General features: G+C 36.7%; 1 protein-coding gene across 2 annotated transcripts in view; it reads right to left on the bottom strand.

Moving 5' to 3' along the window:
- Corin (corin serine peptidase) overlaps nt 1–13057 on the bottom strand; it is a 95149-nt gene that overhangs the window by 42459 nt on the left and 39633 nt on the right. The window lies entirely within an intron of this gene.

Raw genomic sequence — 13057 nt, 5'->3', positions numbered from 1 at the left:
TGAGAAAAGTATAAAAAGCAATTTCTTTTTTCCCGAGTAAAGCGTCAAAATAATGATTCTGTAAATCATTACAAGTATTTTATTAAGTAATCTTTTGACTCAGAATACGGAACTAATGCGATTTGGAGTAGTTTATATGGATACACATTTACGCCCGTTGACGGTTTCTGGTTTGTTCCGTATTCTGAGTCTTTTGAATAGACTGTGAGAATTAAGAAATCAAAATTCATTCAATAGTTTGCTAAATGACTCCAAAGATTTAGCAAAAGAGTGGAGGTAAAAACTGTTTTTAAAAACAAAAGGCGAAAGATAACGAAGCGTTTTTTTGATGAGATATCACAAGGTGAGAGAATTTCAGACCCGGAATCCTATTTCAAAGTCAATGTATACTACTGTTGTTTAGATTTATTAATTTGTCAAACTAAGAAAAGATTTCAGAGCCTTTGCGAACTGAGCAGTAGGTATGTTTGAAATATTACAACCAGGGAAACTTCCGTCTTCTTCAAACGAAGATATATTAAACGCTTCCGGAAAACTGGCGGCTAAATATAGTGAAGACATATCAATAAATCTTTATGACCAATTAAAGGCTCTAAAACATGCCTGAATTCTGAGATTCAAAAAATTCATTCCATTAAGGAGCTCATTGAATTATTACTGATAAAATTCAGTAGACTTGCATCCAGTTTTCCGGAGGTAATAACAGCATGCTTTTTATTTTTTACCCTTCCAGTTACAACCGCAACTGCTGTAAGAAGTTTCTCGAAATTAAAACTGATAAAAAAGAACTTCCATGGGACAGGAACTCTTGTCAGACCTGTCACTATTGTCCATAGAGGCAGAAACTTTAGAAAAACTAAAGTCATCATCAGCATTAATCAGTGGGTCTAGACAAAGTGCAAATTATAATCGCAAACCAGTCGAAAAGTGGTCGAAAAGCCCCTTTTTTGTATGGAGTTTTGACGGATTCGATTTTCGATTCGATCAAAAAGTGCGTTTTGTCTAGGGGGGCAGTTTGCCGAAAAAGAGGCAAGGAGAGTTAATATTTCATATAAATATTTCTTTTAATTTAAGCAAGAATTTTTTTCTTTTTTGAAAAATCTTTACCCTTCCTAAGGGCCCCCAAACAAATTTTTATACGGGGCCCCGCCAAGGTACGTTACGCTTCTGGTCTGGATGGCAAGTTGTCTGGATGTCTGGACTCTGGATGTTTGTTAATCTTTCACGCAAAGACTACAAAACGGATTTTGTTGAAACTTTACAGTATTATTGTATAACACAGATTAAAATATGGGCTGTAATTTATGACGATATGTGACCAACTAAATTTCAATAAATAAATAAGACGTGGGTAAAAAGCGCCATCTATAGTCATTGGTTAAAATCTTCTCGCGCTGGACAAACAATTTTGACGTTCGTAAAATTCATGCGGGGAAGCTGCGAAACGCCATCTATCAACATAACATCAAATAATTAAACGAGGTCTACGCGTACGAAGTCGCGGGCGGCCGCTAGTTCAAAATAAAGAATCTATTTACGACTTGTGTATGAATCGCAATAATTCTGCGTACCAGTCCTTTTTTCACAGAAACTGCTACGACTTTTTCCCCGAATTTGAAAGCATAATAATATAAATGTAAGTGAATGAGCAACTATTGTGGCTTTTTGAGTAAATTAAAATCGAGAAAAGGATGGTACGGCCGTGCCGCTTTTTTGCTCGACTTGGTGGGTTGGAGATAAATAAATAAATAATTAAATAAATCCTTTATTGACATAATGTGTTACACTAAAACATACAACACAGTAATTAATGTAGATTACGACAATCCATATGGGTACACAAAACAGTATGTTGAGTGAATCCTGGCACCCAAGCTAAGATTTAACTTGTGTTATGGGTATATCGGAGTTTTTTAAAAATATATATTAATTTACGACAGCGGGATGTTAATTGTTCTAAGTGAGGTTTCCACGTAAGGAGACTGTCAACATGGATGCCAAGGTATTTTATTTTGCAGGATCTGGTAATTACTGGACAGTTGCATTGTTTATTAATTTGAGTCAGAGAACAACCGAGACCACTGGTACATGAGTGTGCTTTAAGCTGAAAACGATTAGAAGGCTGCGAAGCTAGTGTTTTAGAAAAGGTTAGGTAAGTAGTTTCCTTAGTGTTTAATGTCAGGAGATTATTTGAAAGCCAATTTATAACAACCCAGAGTGCTTGTTCAGCTGTTGAATAAACCTCAGTCCAACTATCCCTATGGATTAGCAGAGCGGTATCATCAGCATATGTAAAGATAGCGCAGTTGGCAAGTTGAAGTTTACAAAGAGTATCAATATAAATTAAAAATAGTGTAGGTCCTAAGATGGATCCTTGAGGAACGCCATAGTTAATAAGAGCACTGTCACTCAAAAAGGTATCTATTTTAACAATTTGTTTTCTATTGGTAAGGTAATCTTTAAAAATATCCAAAGTTATCCCACGGGTGCCAACTTTCTCCATCCTATTTAGCAAGAGTGGAACAGACACAGTGTCAAACGCTTTTGTTAGATCAATAAAAATGCCGAGACATTTCTTATTATTTTCCATGCGATTGATGACGTTATCGATAAGGGATGCAACAGCCTGCTCAGTGTTTCTGCCGGATCTGAAACCAAACTGATTATCAGCAAGTATGTGTTTCAGTTCTAAATACTTGAGCAATCGACTATTGAGGACCTTTTCTAACACCTTAGATAGAGCCGGCAAAATGGAAATTGGCCTATAATTGTTGACACTGTCTCTGTCTCCACTAGGGCATGCAAACCGGTTAACCGGATAACCGAAAAACCGGATACCCGACACAATTTGGAACTCGGTTTTTGTCAGTTATAAATCCGGGTTTTTTTCTTTTACGATTTTAGATAATTTAATTACTCATACAAGAACATGCTTCTTTAGTCATATCAATAAAAACTCTTACTTAGACTTACACAATAGTCAAGATACAAGAAATGAAAAACGTAACGTCTTTTCGTAAACTAATAAAAAACCTCATTTAAAAACAAAGCTTAAAGAACAATGGGACAAAACGTCCCCAGAACTGTAGCAGTTTAATACCTACCTACCTTATATGATAGACCATGCTAATACTATAATTTTATTATATTACAGCTCAAGTGTGACATGTCTCAGAAAAGATATATCAAAAATAAAAATTCATAAGCAACCCTGAAAAAATACACACAAAATCACTTTTAACCAACTTCAAAGGGCACGACAGCAACGACAGGTAATGATGTTTAGTGCGTGTTTTCTTGATTATCGAAATAACTTGAAGTAGGTATTATTTATTCAATATGGATCATGGGACCTTATGGTGGAAACGTGTATGAATCGTTATTCAGAAGTTAAAACCAGAACTACAACATTTTTTTTTATCGATCGGAATATTTTTTTTACTGTTTTTTTTTTTGTGTTTTGGTTCCTTCCATGTTACCACATGTATCACATGTTACAGAGAAATATTTAGAAATGTAAGTATTTTTAAATTGCCATACGTAATCCTGGTCTTATTATAAAATACTGAAGATAATGAAACTTTTTAAACTTTAAGTAAAGTACAAACAAAGTTACGGCCGACCGCTAAGTATAAACTAAAATGACTAAAATCTAAGGCCTGTAATACACGGACAGCTCGAGCAGTTAGTAATCAACATAATATATGGACCGCTCTTGCAGTCAAGAGTAGCTGCCAGCGATAACTGCTCGAGCAGTTGGTATTAACTGCTCAACAAATGACAAGCGCGCGCGCCGTGGAATGAAGAAAGTGGGCGGAGGTAACTGCGCGAGAGCTGTTGACAGATTGAGCAGTCAGTGTATAACTGGCGACTGCTTGACCGCACGATGAAAACTCACCGTGCTGTCGACCGCCCGAATCAGTTGCAAACGCTCGTGCGATTCGTGTATGTGCGTCCATAGAACTCTGCAGTTGACTGTGCAGTCGCAGCTTGGAGCTGTTGACCCTGACTGCTTTAAGCGGTCCGTGTATTGCCGAACTAAGCTGTGCTAAATTCTCTTCACAAAATCCAATAAAGAAAACAATAGTCCATTTCATTTCCGGGACTCGACGCGAAATCCCGGACAAAACTCGCTCAGGGACAATGCACCAGGAAACTACTTACGACGCATTCCCGGGACCACGGCTGAAGCCAGGCAGCAATATGTGCAACATTGTGCCGGCTTGTGGCTTAGTTTGCATACGGAATTACGGAGCAGGTAAAAGTGTTACGAAACGTGTAAAGTATGTGTGAGATTCGTCAAGTTACTCTGATGCAGTAACTTTGGTATATCTTCAACATAGATATAGTGGTGTCGTCGTAACCTGCACTTAGTAAGTATTTTGATTTACGAAGATTTCTATCATTTTGGGAAGCAATGCAAAATTATTTGGTATTTTATTTATATCATCTTGGTACTCAACATGCATTGAAAGTGTTTGTTAATTTCCAGATCGACGATTTGCATCATATTGAATTTGGAAGAAAATGGCCAATGGTGGCAGTCAGGCCCAGAACAGACGGTGAAACGCAACTGCAACGAAACTGCAACTTTGTGATGATTCTGATGAATGAAACTGAAACTGAAAGTTTCAAACTGGTCGCGTCATGTGTGGTCTCTCAACGGACGCTATGGCAGAAACTTAGATGCAACTCAAAAGTTGCAGTTTCGTTGCATTTGCGTTTCACCGTGTGTTCTGGGCCTTACCTGTTCGTATTAGGCTTAGGTAAGACAAGGCAATCTTTCATCATAAAATCTATTACCAAAAATTATTATTTTCGAGGATACATAATATCTAAATACAAGTAAATAAACAGATGATTTATTTATGCTGGGGTAAACCAACATAAATGCATAAATATTCATTGAATCCAGATTTCAATATGAAATCGCAAACAATGTGTTTGCAACAGGAACTCGTTATGCCGCGGCGTCCCGCGGGAGCGTAGCAGACTAGCTGTTGTAAGTGCTGCCACAATGCAGTAGACAGCTGCATGTCTCGTCAGGAATGCTAATTAGGATGAAATGGATAGCTACGAATGTATTTGTAAATAAATCTTTAAATTTATGTACCCACTTCAAAAATTAGATTTTGGCGCCCACCGTGTAGCTACTAAAATTATATGTAATAAGTGTGTCTAAGTCGGGAGGAGGTACCAAAATCAATTAATTACAGTTTTAAATCTTTTAAGTTACCTAAATATTATGAAACAGACTTGTATTGCAGTAATTTTTTTTTGGCGCCCAACGTGTAGTTTAATTTGAGTTGTATTCAACAAGCTACTAGAAAATTTTCAGCTTAAAATATTTCGTTGCTAGTCCCAAATTGCATTACAAAATGTCCTAAGCAGTATTTGTGGCCGGGCTCGTTATCCCGCAATCCCGTTATCCCGCAGCAAGCGTGTGCCCGCGACCAGGCGACGAGGCGGCTGCAATCTCGCTGCACACGTGTTGATTACGGAATTACTTCGTGCTTGTGGGACTCATGGTAGATGCAGTGCTTTATCTGCTTTTGTATCAAATATTGAATAGTTAACTTTGTGTGTTACTATGAGTTATGCTCCTAGGTTATACTTTATTATCAAACACTGCTATATCGTTGAACCGTAAAAAAAAAGATTCCTGTCTTTGGCAGTAAAAATACTCATCACATTTATTTGATTTTTATCTAGTAACAAAAAACGTGGAGACTGTACCTCTAGTAGGAAAAACTTTCGAGTTCGTTTCGTTGCGTATTCAAAGTGTCATCGAAAAATTTTGTATGAAAAATTTTAAACAGCGCCCCCTATATTACAGCCGCCCTAGGGGGCGCTGTTTAATTTTTCATACAAAATTTTTCGATGACACTTTGAATACGCAACGAAACGAACTCGAAAGTTTTTCCTACTAGAGGTACGGCTGTAAGATAGCTTACATTTTGTCTAGTTCATTTTATGTTGTATTTTTATTACTACAGTACCTCTAGTAGGAAAAACTTTCGAGTTCGTTTCGTTGCGTATTCAAAGTGTCATCGAAAAATTTTGTATGAAAAATTAAACAGCGCCCCCTATTATTATAGCCGCCCTAGGGGGCGCTGTTTAATTTTTCATACAAAATTTTTCGATGACACTTTGAATACGCAACGAAACGAACTCGAAAGTTTTTCTTACTAGAGGTACAGTATTGTAACAGCCTCAAATAAAAGAAAAAGAAAGATAGTTTGAATTTTACTACAACGCCGACTTTGTAAGCATCGGTCCGGGAGTCACTAAGGGCGCCGAAAACATTTAAGAGTGTCATTAGCAAACAAATAAACAACAGTTACAAAGTTGTAAACCATTTTACAGTCTACGAAACGGCAATGACTTGTCTTTAGCTACAATGAAACTTGTTTATCTACGAAATCTGCATTGATGATAGAGAATAAATCAGTAATTAAATACCTATGTTTTTGGTAAATGTCAGGCATTAAACTTTTTTTAGGTATTTGACTGCAATCAAACCTGTTTTTAAATGAGATGCAGTCTAGGATGGTACATGTACCTAGGGTCCATATTCGGTTGCATAAAAAATATTGTCATAATTTAAGAGTGCATAAAGTTTTTTGGCATACTCATCATTTCGCATAACGTTCATACAGATTAAATCATACGGCATATTTTTTTTGCCATAACCACTTTTATTATAATAATATTTTAGTATATATTTTTTTTGTATTCTTGTTTTTTTAATAACGATTTCTAGGCATAACACTAGAAGTGCCGAAGATTGCGACCCCCCTAAAAGCGCCGCTGGGTCAATTTTGTCCCAGTATATATTTTGTAACATTTTTTAGTTTCAGGCATGAATATTATGGTTAAAACTATTTGTAGTATCCTTAAAAAAAGGTTTATCTATGTAGTTAAATCAATATAGACTTATTTCTTTAAAAATATAAATGTATTAAATTTTAATTTTGAATTATTAAAAGTCAGATATTTTTGGTTTCATTTAAACATAGTCACATATTACGTGGTGTTATACTGTATTAAAATAATGAAATTACTACTTTAACTAGTCATTATTATTTTTAAAGGAAAAATTAATATCTTACAAATAATAGTGCACATTTTGCACAAAGTTTTTTGTATGGTTTTTTGTCTCTCTGTTGTACTATGTGCTTAGGAATTTTTATAGGTATGGTTATTTTTCTGTTATCTGTACACAAACAGTGAAGTTTTTTACCAATTACAATGAAAAGTATGTACGTATAATTTTTAAAATTTTATAAGTCACACATTTTAAAAATGTATCAAATCGTACAATGTATGAAATGGCTTATGTCTAGAAGCCACCTTCCTATTAATATTATAAATGTAAAAGTTAATAAATATTGATGAATTGATCCAAAGTAAAAAAGTAAAGTCCATCCATCCGATGGACTGATGAATGGATAGGAAGGATGAATAAATAAATATATGCCTGGAACTTGAACTAAGTGAGCATGGATTCATGGTTAGATCGATGGATGTTTTTTCACTCTTTTACGCAAAAAATACTAAGCTGATCTTAATAAAACTTTGGAGTTTTATTGTTAATACTTCAGAATAACAATATAGGCTATAATTTACAATAATATTCAGTTATTTGGTAAAAAAACAACGATAAGTGTCAAGAAATTAGGTCTTTCTATGATAAACTTAATTTCTCACGGGTGAAGTCACAGGCAAAAACTAGTGCAAAATATTTACATTTCTGCATTGTCACGAGTCACCTAAACTCTCCTCACCTCTCCATTTTCGTATCTCCTCGAAACAAGGACTCTTCCTCGAATTATTGTGGCAAATACCAGGGTGGGACAAAAATGACCCAGTGGCGCTTCTAGGTAAAACCGATTTTTAAAAAATTTCTATTATCGTTATATTATCAAAAACATTAAAAAATGATAAAATTCAATAAATCAGTAAAAGTCAAAAAGTTTCATGGACTTTCGTTGAAAAATAAAAAAGTTAGAGACGATCAAACTCGCGAGTGGGACAAAAATGGGACGGCGGCCTTTCTAGTGATAACATTTATTGGCATCTAAACCAATGCCATAAATATTACCTTTCATAATATACAAAATACCATAATTTCAACAAATATGAAATATAAAAATGTTATACATATAAAATATAAGTAACAAATATAAATAGACAAGCAAGCATGCAATCAAACAGCAAGCATGCAAGCAAGCTGCAAGGAAGCATGTAAGCATGCATGCAAGCAAGGATGCAAACAAGCAAGCCTGCAAGCAAGCAGCAAGCATGCAATCAAGCAGCAAGCACGCAAGCATGCAAGCAAGCAGCAAGCAAGCAGCAAGCAAGCAGCAAGCAAGCATGCAAGCAAGCAAGCAAGCAAGCAAGCAAGCAAGCAAGCAAGCAAGCAAGCAAGCAAGCAAGCAAGCAAGCATGCAAGCAAGCATTAGGATTGCCTTATCTCCGGCGCTGCGGGAAGTGCGGTCCTTCCGCTCTGGCGTAACATATATCCGGCAGCCGTGCGAGCTGGAGCGGCTGAGGCTGGTCGCCGAAGGCGACCAGCAAGCCGAAGCTGCGGAAGCGAGCGAGGACCGCACTCCCTCCGCGCCTCCGGCTTTTAAATTACACTCTAGTATAGGGCAGACTAAGTACCACGTGGAAGAGACCACGGCCAGTCGGGATCTACATAATTCTAGACCAGGCAAGCAAAGTTGTAAAAGAAATGTGGACTGTATAATATGTGCGTTATAAAAGATAAGAGGGATTCGAGATCAAACAGAATGTATTTTCATGAGCTTAAGTTTTCTAAGAGACAGGTCAAAAATTAAGAACAAAAATGACAATGACACAGAGAATTTAGTTTTTACAAATCTATAGGCCGAAAGAGTAAAGGTGGAAGGAGGATTGTTCGCAACATCGTTCGTTCGTTCGTTCGTTTCAGCCAAATGACGTCCACTGCTGGACAAAGGCCTCCTCCAAGGTTTTCCACAATGTTCGCAACATCACAAATACATAATTATTTAATGTTCAATGTTGGTTGCTCTTATAGACAACTAGCTTTCCGCCCGCGGCTTCGCCCGCGTGGAATTTTGTCTGTCACAGAAAAACTTTATCGCGCGCGTCCCTGTTTCAAAAACCGGGATAAAAACTATCCTATGTTCTTTCCCGGGACTCAAACTATCTCTATGCTAAATTTCATCAAAATCGGTTGCGAGGTTTAAGCGGGAAAGCGTAACAGACAGACAGACAGACAGACAGACAGACAGACAGACAGACAGACAGACAGACAGAGTTACTTTCGCATTTATAATATTAGTTGGGATATTTATAACTTTAAATGTTATAAATAATTACATTATGTTTATCGTATTTTATTAAAAACAAACTTTAGGAATATAAAAATTATGTTTTTTACATTTATGATTATTTAAATTATGGTATTGAAAATTAGAGAAAGTTATTATTATGCCTATGAAACCATTATGCATTTAGAAAACTATGCATATCAAAGTTTATTCGAAAAAACTTTATGCAAATACTGTTATACCAAACTAAATTATGATGAAAAATGTTATGCGTCTGAGAGGGCACCCATGTACCTAAGTGTAAGTAAGAGTATATTATTATTTACTCTCGCCTTGAGAAAGTCTCTGAAGTTGATAAGGCAAACGCAATATTAACGAAAATTCAAAATTATAAACAAAACGAAATCAGAGCAAACAATTCCAAGAAACTCTACAAAACAATTTCAAATTAACCTACATGTAACACGTGTGTGTGTAATCGTTATAATCAAAGTCTTCACATAATTGATCTTATTTTCATAATAAGGCTATAAGGTAACAGATACTCCTGTCAGCCGGCTCATAAGGCAGCCAAGGCATCAATTGCTTGTTAGCAACTTCGATGGCCCTCCAATTAGTGATTTAACGTAGTAGCGACGGAGACAGTAGCCTAACTTTTTAACAACAAAGAACAAACGATATTTGTTGGTGCCAAATAAACAAGTTTTAGATCATAACAAGAATTACGCCCTTATTTACAAACATTACTATTAGGTCTGACAGCGCGCGTGGACGCACACGAACCAATCACCGAGCTCTTTTCAACGCTGTGCATTCGATTTGCTGCTTCACTTAAGCAAGTATCGTTTGTGAATACGAATTTCAAGATAGCCCTAGAATATTATTGATTTAACATGAATAATTCCACGCTTTGAATGAAGGTGACATCAATAGCAGTTCTGATACATAACACGCAAACAAAATGGCGAGAATATTTCAATATAGTATTTTCACCAGTAAGCCACCGTTTCCAAGATATATTGCTATTTGCCTTTATTCGGCGGACTCCCCTGAGCACTACTCGGTTTTCTTACATATGTCGCAGTCGGATTGTATAATCCGCCGTTTTACATTACCACTAGGCATTTTACATTACAGCTCTGTTTTGTAATACGGCGGTTTAACGTTTAGGCGGATCGTCATTGCGATACGTTCTTCAATACGGCGGCCCACGTTTAGCCGCATCGTACTACTATAGAATGTAGGGTGACCATACTTACAAAATAAAACAATGTTTAATGAAAATAAATTTTAATAAGACAGATTTTAAGAATTATTATCTTCGTTACTGTATACTAAATAATATATTTGGCTTTAGTATTTTTTTTTACTTATTTATAAATCACAAGGGATAGTCTTCTAAAAAAAAGTAACTCAAAACAATTAGACTTTTCTAAACATTTTAAGAATTAGGATTAGATATTTGGCTTTAGTCTTTTTTAGACATTAAAAATGATCACAGGGAACAGGTAACTCAAAACAATAAAGTTTTAGTCATTTTTCTGGGTTATTTTTCTTTAAGATAAAATTATCTTCACCGGCCACAGCCATGATTTCATATTTTACACTAATAATATTATTGTGTAGGATTCCGCCGAACACCAGAATCCATAGCCACTTTGTCCGGCAGCGCCACGGTATTGAAAATAGGAACTAAAAACTATCAAAGCGGCGGGTAATGACACGCTGTTTTACATTACGGCTAGCCGTATTGAAGAACGTTTGGCGCCGAATACATTCCGGCGGATTTTCATTCAGCTGTATTCAATCCGCCTAAACGTTAAGCCGCCGTATTACAAAACAGAGCTGTAATGCAAAATGCCTAGCTGTAATGTAAAACGGCGGATTATACAATTTGACTGCGACACATAGATGCTACACAGTTTTGCTAAAGTTCGCATAGTTCTAGCCACGCGAATGTGAGCCTACTGCGTTTAATACAGTTCCTAGGCGCCACGTGCACATTCTCCAAACTACTTGAATACCCTCAAAAAATATCTTCACAACAGATTGTCGTCATCCGCGGCCTTGGGCCGTCAGCAGGAATTCGTTAAAACGCGCCAAGCCCTCTAATTAGCGGATGCTTTGTTTCGACGAAAAATACTTTAGGATAATTCATGTCGGGTCTAATTTTTGTTTATGTAACTTGATGACAGATATTATTATTGGTGTTTCAAAGTAGGTACCTACTCGTTATTTTAATTAAATACCAAATTAACATTATTATGCGTTGAAACGATGGATATACGAATGCTAATCGGTTATTTACTTTCCAAATTTTCTTTTTGGAGTCTATTTTTTATCATTCCAGAAAATAAGCTCTTTAAATTACTTGAAAGTACAATGAGTTTTGTCTTTTAACTGTCATTTAATCGTCCTCTTAATAATTTCAGTGCAAATAAGTAAATAAACGAACCCTTGTACAAGTAGAGCCCTGATCCTGGAAAGCACTTATTTGCAGATTGAAGTAATAAACTAACACGGTCGATTACACGCCCAATAACTTACGAACAAAGCTACGAACGTACAGTTTAACTATAACAATTACGGCACGCCATCAAAAGAGATTGGATCATAACGAATGGACAGTTTCCAATAACCGAAAAACAACAGAAATTAAATTTCCGGCGTCCGAAAACAAAGTGACATATAAATTCAGCTTTTGGCTTTTGTTTTTTGCCTAAAATGCACAACGCGACAGAGAACTGACAAGCGTAAAATAAATAAAAAAGCGCTTTGAATTCCACTGGCTCGGGCGCAATGCAGTAACAACTATGATAATCAAATAAGTTGACTGTTACATATTATACTATACAGTGATTGCAAAACAGTTAATGGCACAAAACTATAACATAATTTTAAACAAATGCATTCTGACAAGAAGTCTCTAGAAGAAAAGGTTTCGGTAAGTAAGCAATTTAAAGGGACGAAGACCAAAGACAGATTAGTTAACAAAGGAAAATAAGCCGTCTGCTGCTCGAGGTATATGGCTTCAAAACCGCTGTAAAGCTTTTATTGTTAATACATTTTCTCATTCCCAACAGAGAATTTATGACAGCGTTCAGCCAGAGTAAATACAAATGAGTAGGTCATCTTTATAGAAACGCACCGTATGTGAGACGCACGCACACACTGACAAAATTCGGGGCAACTCACCGCTAATCCACGCAAAATTTTGTCAGTGTGTGCGTGCGCGCCGCATACGTATTGGCGCGCTCACATACAAACCGCGCTCGGGCGTTTCTATGAAGATGACCTACTCATTTGTATTTACTCTGGTTCAGCTGAGCTCGTCGTTCGAATACATTTTCCGCCGCATGTGCGTCCGCCTCGTGGAGGTGCGCTGCAGTTTAATGGCGGCGTGTGCCATACATTCTGCAGCTCCCATTACGCCGGAGTCCGGGAATTATCCCACCACTTTTTATTCGCTCCGCTGGAGCTATTGTTTTTACTATTATTGTTGTAGCGCAACGGGATAAATCCTTAATGAACTTATTGTGTCGGTTACGCCAGTTCCCTACTTCGGGAAAGTTGTTGATTGTTTCCGACGATTCTGAATATGAATGAGTACTTATCAATCGGGATTTTGCTGGAAAACAGTAGAGTGTAAAATAGAGGTAATTATTACTCAGAAGTGTATCAGATACCACGCAGTGTCTTTATATTGAAACTAGCTTTCCGCCCGCGGCTTCGCCCGC

The sequence above is a fragment of the Ostrinia furnacalis genome, unplaced genomic scaffold (assembly GCF_004193835.3).
Source record: "Ostrinia furnacalis isolate ACB-3 unplaced genomic scaffold, ASM419383v2 OfSCF1475, whole genome shotgun sequence".
In the NCBI taxonomy this organism is placed as follows: domain Eukaryota; kingdom Metazoa; phylum Arthropoda; class Insecta; order Lepidoptera; family Crambidae; genus Ostrinia; species Ostrinia furnacalis.
The sequence above is the reverse complement of the archived record's forward strand: the minus strand, read 5'-3'. Positions and strand labels throughout refer to the sequence as shown.